Here is a 14,425-nt window from a genome sequence, read left to right as displayed (position 1 = left end):
GCTGTATCGAATGAAAAAACTCTTAAAAAGCTCTATTTTTACTGCCAAAATATGTGCCATCGACCTCGCACTCAGCATTCTAGAAAAAGATAAACATAGGAAATTCCTAATTCTTTCAGATTCACTTTCCGTTTTAACATCTCTGAATGACAAAAAACTTGAAAACCCTCTAATTATCAAACTAATAAACAGAATTGATTCATTATCTGAACGCAAAGAAATATTTATATGTTGGATCCCAAGTCACATCGGAATAAGAGGAAATGAAAGAGCCGACTTAGCAGCCAAATCAGCTTTAAACTTAAATCCAGATACAATAAACATACCATATACTGACTTCAAACCCAAAATTAATCAATTAATTCATGCAAAATGGCAACGACAATGGAATAACAACATAAATAACAAATTATACCAAATCAAACCTGGAAAAATGGAGACAAACTCCCCCAAAATCTAGAAAAGAACAAGTCGTTATAACTAGAATCCATATTGGCCATACAAAACTCTCACACTCCTTCATTCTAAAACAAGAACAACCCCAATGCCCATTCTGCCAGAAAACTTACACCATTAAATATCTTTTTGTGAAATGTAGAGCTCTAGATAATGCTAGAAAACAATATCTCAAACACAACAGCATGAAGAAGCTTTTCGAAAACAACTGTTTGGATGAAATATTATCCTTTTTAAAAGTAACAAGGATATTTACAAAAATATAAATTACTCTGAAACAACCCAACTAAACCTTATGAATGAATATTTGAGGATATAAAAGACTTTTAAAAAAAAAGGAAGAGATCGTTAGATATTAAAACAAACAAAACTATTGAACTAATCAGAATAGATAGATACTTGAAGACAAAGTTCTTTGAATACGTATAATTTTTTTTTTTTTTTTTTTTAATTCTGAGTTTGGCATTAAATAACCTGAAAAGGGTTGATATGCCATTAACCAAAACCAAACAAACCTTACGGTTTGAAGTCAACAATTGAGTCATCTCTAGACACTCCTTACTCCAACGACGAACTCCATAGATACAGGGACCCGGGTGTGGTTCCAGATTAGCTTTAACCGTCATCCAATTTTTCCATTTTCACCATATGGTTTTTTTTCTCCCAACTCTGCAGGGGATATGGGACAATTTCTCCAGAGATGAACTCTGCTAGTTGACAGCAAAGAGTATAGCACAGCTATTACATAAGGATAACTTGTTGCAGTGAGGGTGTACCAAGTTTAAGATGAAGTGCTGTCATCACACAAAAGGCATTGGTGATTGAAAGTTTCCAATCATCTAACACCTGCTCGTATTGGACAAGACTTGCTGACATGCAAGAGGATTGTTTGCACCAGAGCTTGGTAGATCCTTACTTTGGTTCTACCTCATCATTTATCTATTCATTTGTCCACATTTTTCTCAACCATGCCTTGGATTTTTTTTTTTTTTTTTTGCACAAACATCAGTCATGGTGAAAATAAATTTTTTACTTGTGGATGACAAATGTCAATCCTTGTAACCTTCTTTAGTTATAAACTAGCAGTACCCGTGTACCGACATTACCCGGTGGAAGCCTGTACAAAAAAAAAAAAAAAATGCTGGTTGTTAGTGGATGCTCTGCTTGTTGAATATATAAATTCTTAAATTTGACATTTGTTGATAATCATATTTACAAGAAAGTATTTAAATGGAATGCACAATAAAGGATCAGTTCTGTGATCATTTGTAGGTTTCTGCGTGAGTGGTTGAACCACTTTTCTAGGCAGTCACAAAAAGTCAAAATTTTAAGCACTTAGCTATAATTTTTTTCTAATTATAACTAATCTACAATTAAAAAACAGTATTGTTGTAAACTGTTTGGATTAAAATTGGTATTGCGAGTTCAAACAAAAGTTGTTGATTTGTCTTCATCTTATGAAAGGATGAATCCGTTAAGTCCAAAGTAGCTGAGTGGTGGCTTGGTTCCCACCAGTTCTGGCAAATAGGATCTTGAACAGAAACGTGCGCTCTATCCCAACCATTATCAATGGACCAGAGGTCATCTCGACAGCATCCGACAAGGCCAAACTATTTGCCAAAAACTTTGCAGCAAATTCTACCCTGTGTGACGAAGGCCATCAACTCCCCATATTCCCTTCTATAACAGAAAACACGCTATGCAACATGCAAATATCTGTGTGTGAGGCCGCCAAGCTAATCAAGAGCCTTGATTCCAGTAAAGCAACTGGTCCCAACGGTATTCCAATTATAGTGTTAAAAAAATTACAACCAGAACTTGCCCCCATACTTTCCAAACTGTTTAAGCGTTGCCTTAAGGAGAAGTGCTTTCCAACACCCTGGAAAACCCCATCAGTATGCCCTGTATTTAAGAATTCAGGTGATAAGTCATCCCCCTCTCAGTACAGACCAATAAGTCTCCTGTGTGTCATGAGTAAGTTGCTGGAATCCATAATAAATAGAGAATTAGTCAACCACCTCAGCAGAAATAACCTTAACGACACGCAATATGGTTTCCGCTCTGCTAGATCTACAGCAGATGTGCTGACGGTTATATCTCATAGGATTAGTGAATCTCTCGACAAAGGTTTCATTTCTAGGGCAATTGCTCTCGACATATCAAAGGCCTTTGATAAGGTTTGGCATAAAGGCCTACTATACAAGATTTCCAGCTACGGTATAACTGGAAATGTTTTCTCAATCATTAAATCATTTCTCTCAGGTAGGCTCATAAGAGTAGTGGTTGATGGGCAGAAATCAGAGGTCCACAGTATTAATGCTGTAGTCCCTCAGGGGTCCATACTGGGCCCAACTCTCTTCCTGATCTACATCAATGATCTCCCAAAACACATACTAAAATCTTTCGTTGACATCTATGCTGATGACACGACCATCTATGGCAACACATCAAAGGCCGTAAATGATGATGTTCTCTCTCCTCTGATCTTGAGCGCATGGTACAGTGGGGAAAGCATCTTAGACCAAGCTCCTATCCTTACATCATCAATGCTCTGATCCCCATCTGGCATCAATTGTAATGGATGGCTCTCATCTGAGGGAGGCCCCAGGATTTGATAAGCTCCTGGGTTTGACCTTTACACCTGATCTTAAATGGAACACATACATCAAGTCTGTGGCCAAGGTCGCTGGGAAAATGGTGGGATCCTTCTACCGCTCCAGAAGATATCTCACTGCTGATGCAATTCTCTATCTATATAAGAGCCAAGTATGTCCAAAGATGGAGTATTGCTGCCACACCTGGGCAGGGGCTGCAAAAAACAGCCTATCCTGCCTTGACGGAGTACAAAATAGACTTTGTGGCTTAGTGGGGGATGCCCTTTTCTCTACCCTGCAACCTTTTTCCCACAGAAGAGACTTAGCGAGCCTGTCATTGTTCTATCGTTATTTCCATGGCAGGTGCTCGTCTGAGCTCCATTCTCTGGTCCCCCCTTGCCAATCTTTCTCAAAAAACACCCGACTAGCTGAAACCACCGTCAATAATTTTCCCCACTCCCTATCTGTGCCTAAATCAAAACGTAGATACCATGAACAAAGCTTCTTTCTTAGAACTGCACGCCTGTGGAACTCTGTTCCGCTTGCCTGTTTCCCTCCCGACTTCAACCTGGATGTCTTCAAGTCCAACACAAATTCCTAATGAACCGCCCCCCCCCCTTAAGTAATGACACCTTATTCTCCAATACTATTGCTACACTATCCCTTTGATTACTGTACACACAATAACCCTTATCCCTGAGTGGCCATTGGGCCTTGATAAGTGGTGGACTCCATGTAAAAAAAAAAAATTGAAAGATATGAACAGATGACCCATTAAAAATGCAATACCAGGTGGAGTATATGAACTCCACCAGTACACTGTAATGTCACGGTGGCCAACTCAAAACCTAACTCGAGACAGTGAAGCAGAATGCTGAACTGATTCTGGGCCTGTTGCTGGAATAGCAAATGGCTTGCATTCATAATGGTGAAGCCTTGAATTGCTGTGACTAGTCGACCGATGTTCAGGGCATAGTAAACTTGTCAGAAAGAGCTGGCCCAACCGACCCACAACTATGACCGACTGCATCAAAAGTAATAGACTCTTTGAAAGACAGGAATTTCAGCTCCTGTAGAAGAAACCAAAGATACAATTGCTAGGCTTTATCACCTTATGATTTTATTAATAAATTGTATGGGATAAAATGACTTATACGGTTGATGTGCCATGAAACAATCTCAATTCAGTCTATGGTTAGTTTAACTGCCCTCATTCCGACTTGGTGAATATCTTCCTAATCTTATTACTAATAAATATTATGAATCTAAAATTTCCAGTAAAGATTCAGTTGTTGCTGTTCAATTTGTGCTTTAGTTTTTTTTTTTTTTTTTTTTTTTTTTTTTTTAATATCATGACATGCAAACCAGTACATAAACACAGATAAAAATGGTTGAAGAGTAGAAAATTGACCTTGGGTTTAATTTTTGACAGCCTTGTAACTCTTGTTTCCATGAGCAATGTTTCTGACAAGAGGGAGAATTGCTGTTTTCTCAGTTGGAGTTCTATCTCTATAATTGTCATTAGCATTTTTGACCTTAAAGTGTTTTAAGCTATCTAAGTTATCCTCAGTGGCTGTATCTCCAAATAACATTAATACAGGTCTGCCACAAATGTCGATCCTTGGAACCTGCTTTAGTTATAAACTAGCAGGACCCATGTACCAGCATTGCCTGTGGAAGCCTGTATGGAAAAAAAAAACAAAAAAAACTGTGGTTGTTAGTGAAAGCCACTGCCAGCTCAGTGAAATAGCGAGCACTGGCACCTGTGGTCAAAATGAATGCCGAAGTAACCTTAATATCTATAAACCCATTCTTAACGTGAGGATTTGATTATGTGATGTGATTATTCTGTGCTTTAACCTAACGTGTCAAATAAAAGTAGGGTAGTGTGGCCTATTAGATAGCAGGTGTTACCGTCTGCCTGTAATGTTTAATGAAAATAAAAGAATGAGGTAAAAATGAATTATAACAAAGTGCATTATTCTGGAGGAAACATTGTTTCATGAGGAAAAGAAACAATAAAAAAAACATTTTAGCGAACCTGAACAATGATTCCCATAGCCTTTAAATTTTTCCTTTTCACTTTGTCGTAATTTTTTCCGTACCGGTTTAATTTTCAATTTAAGGTAATATTTTTAATGGCTAATAGCCAGGGATCAATTTGTAATGATAACATTCTAATAAATAGAAAACACAGCCATCCCTTTTCTGTTGGTAAGGTGTATACAACTCCTTCCAAGGTATTTTTGTAATGTGAAAGCTAAGTGGATGTTCACTGTAGTAGAATGTTATAATTCCAAGATTATTCCTGTAAGTGCTGATAATCACCTGAAAAATCTACGAATAAGTGAAAAATAAAAAAAGGAAATGGTAGGGGGCAGCATTGTTCAGGTCCACTAATTTTTTTGTAATCTGAAAGGCGGTTTGAGGGGCGTCTTGTTAAAGGAGAGCAGCTTAGTTTTACTAGCATTAAATGTTACCATCCATTTGCGTCCTCATTCAACTATGGTCTGGAGGTTATTTTCTAATGATTTTGCTATTGTCTTAGATTTATGCTGCTTGGATGTATGTCCATCAATGACAACCTGTATACTTTTATTGTTTAAGATGGATCTAATTATATTCAGTATACGTCCAGTTATAATGTACGATTTAATTTTCATTAGCAGCCCTTTGTGCCAGACTTTGTCAAAGGACTTGGATATATCAGTTATCGCAGATATGAGAAGGGGTGATTTTTACATCTAATGTGGCTTTAGTCCTCATAGGGAAAGTTGGGAGAGAGTTGTTTGTTGGCTCTAAGGTGGAGTTAGAGGCAATTGCCAGGACATCAGTTCCACCTTAGTTACCATTCATGCAAACTTCTGGTTGTTGCTTAGTAAAGGAATTACTGATTATCCTTTATACACTACACTAGTATAGATTTTTCTGAAATCACGAGTCTCTATCTTGTGCGATTCTATGCATTCTCTGATTATTTCAGCATGCTTTCTTTTGGCTGTCCTTATTTCTCTCTTACAATGATTTCTAGCATCTACGAATTTTGCCTATTTGTATTTGACTTATGACGTACAAACTGGCGGAATACATGCTGTCTTTGTGCCATAGCAGCTGCACAATCTGTAGTGAACCATGAGAGTGAGTGGGGCTTGCTATAATACTTCTGTGTGGGAACATGTGCTTCAATTCCCGCTGTGCACCATTCAGTTGTCTTATTGGCACTGTTCAGCAGGAAGAGAGAAGATATCGGTCCATGGGCCATCTCAGATGTGTTCTCTAATGGTTTCTCAGTAAGCCCTGTTAGTACCATGTGGTTTTCAGCAATAATTCCTCACCTTGAGGTTGGGATTTAAATGTGATGTCAACTGATATCACGAGGTGGTCTGCGTTTCCAAGTTGACTGTGGGCATTAGTCACACAATCCTCAAGTACTGTGGCGAGGAATAGGTCTAGAAGTGAAACTTGCTGAGGTTCACGATCTTGTAGGCCAGCTGGAAACATTATTGTCTATGTGAGGGAATGGGCTATATGGAGCGTCCAGCTGCATCTGTGTAACCTGAGAAACCAAGCCAATTTTTATGGTGGACATTAAAGTCACCAAACGCATGTATTTGGGCATTACTATCTAAGGAGTGTTGCATCTATACTATCAAATACATGATCGATTAGGGTATAATCCTGACTTGAGGAAAAACAACAGAAAATATAAGTAACTAACGCAGTGATGAAATGTTAGTCGAAAGCACATAAAAGCCCGGTCATCTGATTCAAGATTTTTCTCTCTAATTTAAGGGAGGGTGCTACGAATATAGACTCTTAAGTGCGTGCATACATCTATCCGGGTCCTTACGGCAAAGAGGAAGGTATCCTGTAATGCTAAAGAAGTTGGAGGGGATTGAAGAGTGTAAGTTTATTTCACTTAATGCTAAGATATTAGTGACATGCAATATGATTTCCGTTCTGCTAGATCTACAGCAGATGTGGTAATGGTTATATCTCATAGGATTAGCGAATCTCTCAAGGGCAATTGCTCTTGACATATCAAAGACCTTTGATTGGGTATGGCATAAAGGCCTACTTAAACAGATCTCCAGCTACGGTATAGCTGGAAATGTTTTTTCAATTATTAAATCATTTCTCTCTGATAGGTTCATAAGAGTAGTGGTGGATGAGCAGAAATCAGAAGCTCACAGTATTAATGCCGGAGTCCCTCAGGAGCCCATCTTGGGCCCAACTCTTCTTACTGATCTACATCAGTGATCTTACAAATCATATCCTAAGATCATTCGAAGACATTTATGCTGATGACATTACCATCTATGTCAACACATCAAATGCCGTAAATGAGCAAGTTCTCTCTGATTTTCTCTCCTCTGACTTGGAGCATGTGGTGCAATGGAGAAAGAAGTGGCTGGTTTATTTTTATGCATCTAAAACCAAGCTTCTACCTTTATATAATCAATGCTCTGATTTCCTATCTAGCATCAATTGAAATGAATGGCTCTCGTCTTGGAGAGGCTCCATGTTTTGACAAGCTTCTGGACTGGAAAAATGGTGGGACCCTTCTAGTGCTCCAGTAGATATCTCACTGCTGATGCATTTCTCTGCCTAAGTAAGAATCAGGTACATCCACAGATGGAGTACTGTTGCCACATCTGGGCAGGAGCTGCTGGAAAACTCTTATCATATTTCGATAAAGTTCAAAATAGACTTCATAACCTGGTGGAGTGCCCTTTTCTCTTCCCTGAAACCTCTTCCCACAGAAGTGACGTTATGAGCCTGTCTTTACTCTATCACTATTTTCATGACAGGTGCCTGTCTGAGCTCCAATCTATGGTCCCCCCCCCCCCCAAACTTTCATGAAAAACATTCGTCTAGCTGAAACCACTATCAATAATTTCCCCCACTCTTTTTCTGTGCCTAATCCTAAATGTAGATTCCATGAACAAAGCTTCTTTCTTAGAACTGCATGCCTGTGGAATTCTCTTCCAGTCCCTGCTTTCCAGCTGACTACAATTTGATCATATTCAAGTCCAACATAAACAAATTCTTGATGAGCCACCCCCTTAAGTAATCCAATTTACCAAATTTCCACTACTAACGATTACTAGGATATTGTGACATTAACCATTATCCTCAAGTGACCTTTGGGCCTTGATAAGTGGTGACTCTTTTGTAAAAAAAAAAAAAAAAAAATAGGAAGAAGCTATAAAGGGCTATAGTGCCATGGTTTGCTTCTTATTGATTTATGCCCGGTATTTTTTGGGGTGGAGGAGATAAGATTGTGATTCCGGATTGATCCTGAACTAATCCAATTGCCAAATTCCATTTGATTCAGTAACTGGATGACTTTCAGATTACAATCCGATTGTTATCCAATGTAATCTACAGTGATCCCACTCAAAGACAGAACTTTCATTGATCTTGTGACATTACAAGCAAAACGAAAACAGCTGTCCAGATAGGATTTGCACTTCTCTGACAGACCGAAATATCTTGATGAAGTGGAGGCATTACAGTACAGTATAAAATATGAGATATCTCCAAAAATAAAAGCAAAACCATACAAAAACTACTAAATTGTGCAAACCATTGATTATGAAGCAATTAAGTTATCGCTTATTCACCAAACCTGTTTTTCTGTTCTTATTTACTTATAATGCTTTCCTCTTTTTGGAAATTATAATTTCGCATTCTATGACTAAGTGTAATGTTTAAATATAAGGTCTATATTGGCCACATGTATATTGTTACTGATGTATGTTACTAAAATAACTGTTATGTTATTTCTAAATGTCTGCTTTACCTCCAAGACGCCTTCCTATCTGTTTTGCATGATAAACATACTCTTAAATCCTCCCTAAATCCCTGTATATCTATATTGTATGTTAATGCTGTATTCTTGTAAGTTTTATCATCTCTCCTGTTTCAACTGGTCAAAAAACCAATTGCTCTTCTCCCCAAGCTGATATAAAATCACATACTTTGCATGTATCTTGGGAGGAGGGTTTAGCTTCCGGTCCTAGTAGGCTGACCTTTTCAAAATCGATATCTACTAAACATCTATAGATTTCTATTGCTAAGGCATGCATTAGCTTAACCTATATTTATACTCTATAGAATATCTATAAAATAGATAACGAATAGCCACAGTTTGTGCCCAGATTATTAGTGATCTGTATTAACTAGCAACTATATCTTTCTTTCATTAGATGGGATAAAGTACTAGTGATTATCTTTACTTGAAAACTAACACCTAAAGCACATTTCAAAATGCACCCTAACCTTTATACTATAATTTTCCAATTAGTCACTAATCCACAAACTACATTTGATCTTTTCTTAACCCTAGTAGATATTCACCTTTAATCTACACCCCACACCCATACATACCTCCTTTAAAAACGTAAGCAATCTTAATCCTATTCTGAGGAGTGTAACTTCAAAGCAGATACTAATTCTTTGATATTAACTCTATCAATATTAACTATCCATGCAACCAGGTGCAGGGAATTCCCTCTCAGTGCTGATGGACCAGTAGATCTGGTTAGATCATCCATCTAGGATGAGGAAAATTCCGATTTGTAAACCTGTGCTACTGACCTCATACGTCTTGGCATCAAACAGGGGAGGGAGGCCTCCTCATTCTTGGATGACAACCTCCGTAGAGTGGGTGACTTGATCAAATCACTGGTTTGCAAACCTAAACTGCTTAAGGAATAGTAAGGCTCTGCCTATCTATACTCCATATTCCTTCTTTGACTATTAGCCAGGGGCAGAGGTGCGGCCACAAGGACTCATTAGAGACGCCCAGTGCTTAGCCTTGTTTCCTGACTATGGCAATGAATGCCGTTCCCTACATTTGCCTTATTCCCTTCTCCTATAACTGGGCATCTTGGGGGTGCTTATTTACCATATATGCTAACATGATGGGACTGCGCCACTACTGTCGGACAGGTTTGAGGGTATCGGTTTGACGTGTTGGTTGCTATTTCCAACTGACAGTACAGAAGCCCTTTGATAGCACTTAGAGCGACTGTTTTATCGTCAGTTGTGTAATATCGGGATATTTGTAGTGCCATGTCACGCATAGAAAGACACCCTGTACTCATCTCTGGTTGGCATTCCCGAGGCTACATTTCTGTGGATGAGAAGCCGGCTGATGGTCTACTCATGTTGCATGATGGTGCCTACGCACATGCGTTTTGCCTAGCACCTCAATCTAGATCTGAAACTACAAAATAGAATGAAATGATAGCTCAATCCAAAAAAATGTTCAAACCAGACACACACGCCTCCTCCCTTGAGGCTTGCATTTACACATATCCGAGGATTTAGAACTAACTTAGATAATGTAGAATCATTTCTCCTTGCAAACTCCCCGGATATCTTAGCCCTAAGTGAAACTAACTTGCACTCCTCCATCCTCTAACATCTTTAACATGTCTAGTTATCTTCCACTTTGTCATAAGGACTTTAACAGGAACGGACTTGTAGTCTATATTTGTAACGCCCTCCCCATGTCTAGGGAATCTAAACTAGAATCAGGTGACCAGGCCTTCATGTGCTTTAAACTAAATTTACAACATAGCGTTAGCTACTTGTATTTTCTTTATTGCTCTTCATCCAGCCAGGACTGTACTATAATCAATCATGTCTCTTACAGCATGGATATAGCACTCTCCCTTGATACTAGCACCAAAATACATGTATTTAGTGACTCTAACACCCGCCACAGAAATATGCTTGGCTTCTCTAACTACACTGACAGCTAGTAGCATCATCCATAATTTTGCTATATCCCATTCCTTGACACAGACAGTAACATTCCCGACCCGTCTCCCAGATCGTCAGGACCAGCAAGCCTCACTTGTGGATCTATTTCTGACAAGAGATCCTGAGGATTGTGTAACAAATGCTAATTGCCCACTTAGGAATGCTGATCATGTTGTGATAATGATAGAATCACTCTAAACTCTCGACGACAAAAACTAGACACCTCAAAAGCATGTGGACCTGATCTCATCCCGGCTGTGCTATTAAAAAAATGCTCCGCTGAGGTTGCTCCAGTTTTCTGTAAACTCTTTAACAAATGGCTTACTGAATCTTGCTTTCCTGACAGCTGGAATATTGCTTCTGTGGTATCAGTTTACAAAATCTCTGGCAAACGAACTGACCCATTAAATTATTGCCCAATTAATCTCCTCCCGCTTTTCGCCAAAATATTTAAGTCTTTAATTAATCAAACTCTAGTCCATCACCTTACAGCTGCTAAACTTCTGTTTGACCATCAATATGGATTTAGGCAAGCCTGTTCTACTGCAGATATTCTAACTGTAATCTCTGAACTTATATATCAAGCACTGAATAAGGCAGGGGAGGGGAGGGCAGTAGCCCTATATATATCTAAGGTTTTTGACAGGGTATGGCACGATAGTCTTCTCATGAAAATAAAATCTATGGTATTACTGGACGAATGATTAAGATAATTAAATCCTTCTTAAATGAGAGAAGAATCCAGGTTGTCCTCGATGGGCGTACGTCCAAACAATATGATATAAATGCAGGTGTACCTCCGGGATCGATCCTTACCGGATAAAATTGTCTCTGACATGGGTATATTTGCTGATGTCATCACGCTCTATAGCAGGCACCTGGGGAAAACTAATGAGCACATATCTAAAGCAATGGCAGAAACCCTTGAGGAAGACTTTCACTCTGTAGTGGAATGGGGTCAGAAATGGATGGTAACGTTCAAAGCTGCCAAGACAAAGCTCGTTTCCTTTAATAATTACATGAAATCTTACCAACCACCAATAGTTATGGCTAAAGATACATTACCTGAAAGTGCTTTGTTCAAACTACTTGGCTTAAAGTTCACATGGAACATGAGTTGAAATAAATACATTGAGATCATTGCCAAGGCTGCTGCGAAGAATATGGGCTCTCTGTGCCATGCTAGAAAGTTACTTAAGCCTGAAAGTATCCTGTATCTCTACAAAGCCACCATTCGCCAATGTATCAAGTACGGCTGTCATATTTCGGCTGGTGCATCTGTTACTAGTCTCTCGTTCCTGGACAGTGTTCTAAAGAGTCACCAACAGGTCCTGAACTGTTATCTTAGCTTCAGCCCCTGTCCCATCGCCGAAATGTTGCATCCCTCTGCTTGTTTTACAAGTATTTTAATGGTAGATGCTCTGACGAACTACAAGCTCTTGTACCTCCTCGATGAAAATACCCCCGATAAACCTGACAAGCAGCGAAGTGCCACCCCTACACAGAGATCCCGAGGTGTAAGAAAGCCGTCTACTCTAATAGCTTCTTCCCCAGAACTGCTAGACTTTGGAATTCTCTTCCGGTTTCAAGTGTAATGTAAACAGACATCTTGCTGCTAAACTTCCTACAGAACCTAGAACTTAAATCCCTGATAGCAGCCCCCTACATCAAATTGACAATGTGCCTTGTTTGATTAGAAAATGTAATCATGTAAGTAAAAAAAAAAAATGAATAAATTCATTGGACTTAGGGAGTCGGAGTTGGATAAAAAAAATTCCGACTCCTTGTACTTTTAGAAATCAGACTCCGCAACCCTGCTTTGGAAAGGGGGTTTCTATTTCACATGCAACTTTATAGTTAATATGAAAAACAGCTATTTGGAAGGGGAAATTTTATGCCCATGTTCTTTTATGGTACAGTAGCTTAGTGTCCAAGTGATAATCTGCAGAATTAGTTTAAAAAAAAACGAAAAGGTAAAAATATATTAATGTGTGTTAATTGTTAGGGTGCACCCATGTTTGCATTACGGAATGTGTTGTATAAAAAAAAGCAGATGGGGTGTCTGTCGTGCAGTGTTTTCAATTGGATAAAAACACAAGCAAAAGGTTTAACTCGAGGGAAAGTGTTGTAGTGGATAGTGTTTTAAAGATTCTAAAAAAAAAGCATAATGTTAAAATTAGTGAAAGACTATGTAAACGGGAGTAGGTCTGTATTACGAAGTGTGTTCAATGGTAAAAATACTCAATCGCAAGGCCTGTTTTTTTTTTTTTTTTTTTTTTTTTTTTACTAGGACGAAAGTTTCTTAGTGGATAGCGTGTTTTAAACTTTGTAAAAGAAAGCTAGTAAACTGATTATTGAACGTTCATTTAATGATTTTTCTCTCGTGTATTTTTCAATTTTACATGACTGAAATGAACTTGACATTGAGTGAAATAATGTCTCTTAGTGAGACCATATTTTCATGTTAGTAACTGTTCATTTATAAAGTGAAGAACTGAATTTCAGAATATGAGAATTATCAGAGCTTAGACAATCAGAATCGATGAACTTTGGCGAGCGAGGTTTTATTATTTATGAATCAGAAATTGGAAAGATTATGTTAGATCTATGTATATATGAGCCAGTTACAGTTGGTGTACAGAATTTGGAACGTGTAGAATTTCTCCTGGTGACTACTGGTAGCAGTGGTAGGACTAAATATTTAGAAAGAAAAAGAGGGACACCTTTCTCTAATGATGTTGTGATTGTGTTGCTTGTAAGATGTAATGTAATATTTTATTATCACGACTGAATGTGGCATCTATTGTTGCAAACCTACAATATTTTTGTCTAGAGGGAATTCCTGCGGCTACTTTATTGATATAAAGATGACCTTGATAACATTGTCTCACATGGTATATTTTGCTGATGACACCATGCTCTATAATAGATATAAGGGTAAATCGAACATATGCAAGGCAATGGCAGAAACCCGAGAAAATGGCCTCCAATCTGTGTTGGAATGGGGCCGTAAGTGGATGGTAATAGTTAATTCTAATAAGACTAAGCTCCTTTCCTTTAACAACTACAAAAACCCTCAACTACCGATTACCATGACAAATAACATCTTTATATATAAATGACAAATAACATCTTTATATATATAAAAGACAAATGTGGCGTGCGCATTTTTGTATGTCTCATAAAGGCTTTTTTCGCCGCGATTCTCGGGGGGGGGGGATTACTATTGCTTAGAAGTGTTTATATACCCGCTAGATAATAATATCTAGGATTTGGGAATGCGCATAGCGTCTAGATTTATTTACATCGACTTTTATAAAAATCGCGCTATTTCGCAGTGTCGCCTGTTTGTCCTGCTTTTTAGTATAAAGTGAAACTAAATTCAAACGGGTCGTGTTCTCGGCTTTCGTGCCGAAACGTCCAGAAAGCAATCAGCTTTTGATCAATGCGGTGGAAACCTTATATCAGACAATTGCTTTCATATGGACACCCCCTATTTTTTATGAGGAGCTGGTTTTCAACCCAACATCTTGGGGAAACTAAACCAAAACAAACTTGACTGGGTATTGATATTTGACCTAATTCACTTTTTAGTTAAT

At 38.3% G+C, this 14,425-nt stretch overlaps 1 protein-coding gene across 9 annotated transcripts in view; it reads left to right on the top strand.

The window, feature by feature from the left end:
- Positions 1-14,425, top strand: part of LOC145291956 (uncharacterized) — an 80,880-nt gene that overhangs the window by 42,614 nt on the left and 23,841 nt on the right. The window lies entirely within an intron of this gene.

This window comes from Euprymna scolopes, chromosome 2 (assembly GCF_053919585.1).
Source record: "Euprymna scolopes isolate OS-2025 chromosome 2, ASM5391958v1, whole genome shotgun sequence".
NCBI classification, from domain to species: domain Eukaryota; kingdom Metazoa; phylum Mollusca; class Cephalopoda; order Sepiida; family Sepiolidae; genus Euprymna; species Euprymna scolopes.
The sequence above is the reverse complement of the archived record's forward strand: the minus strand, read 5'-3'. Positions and strand labels throughout refer to the sequence as shown.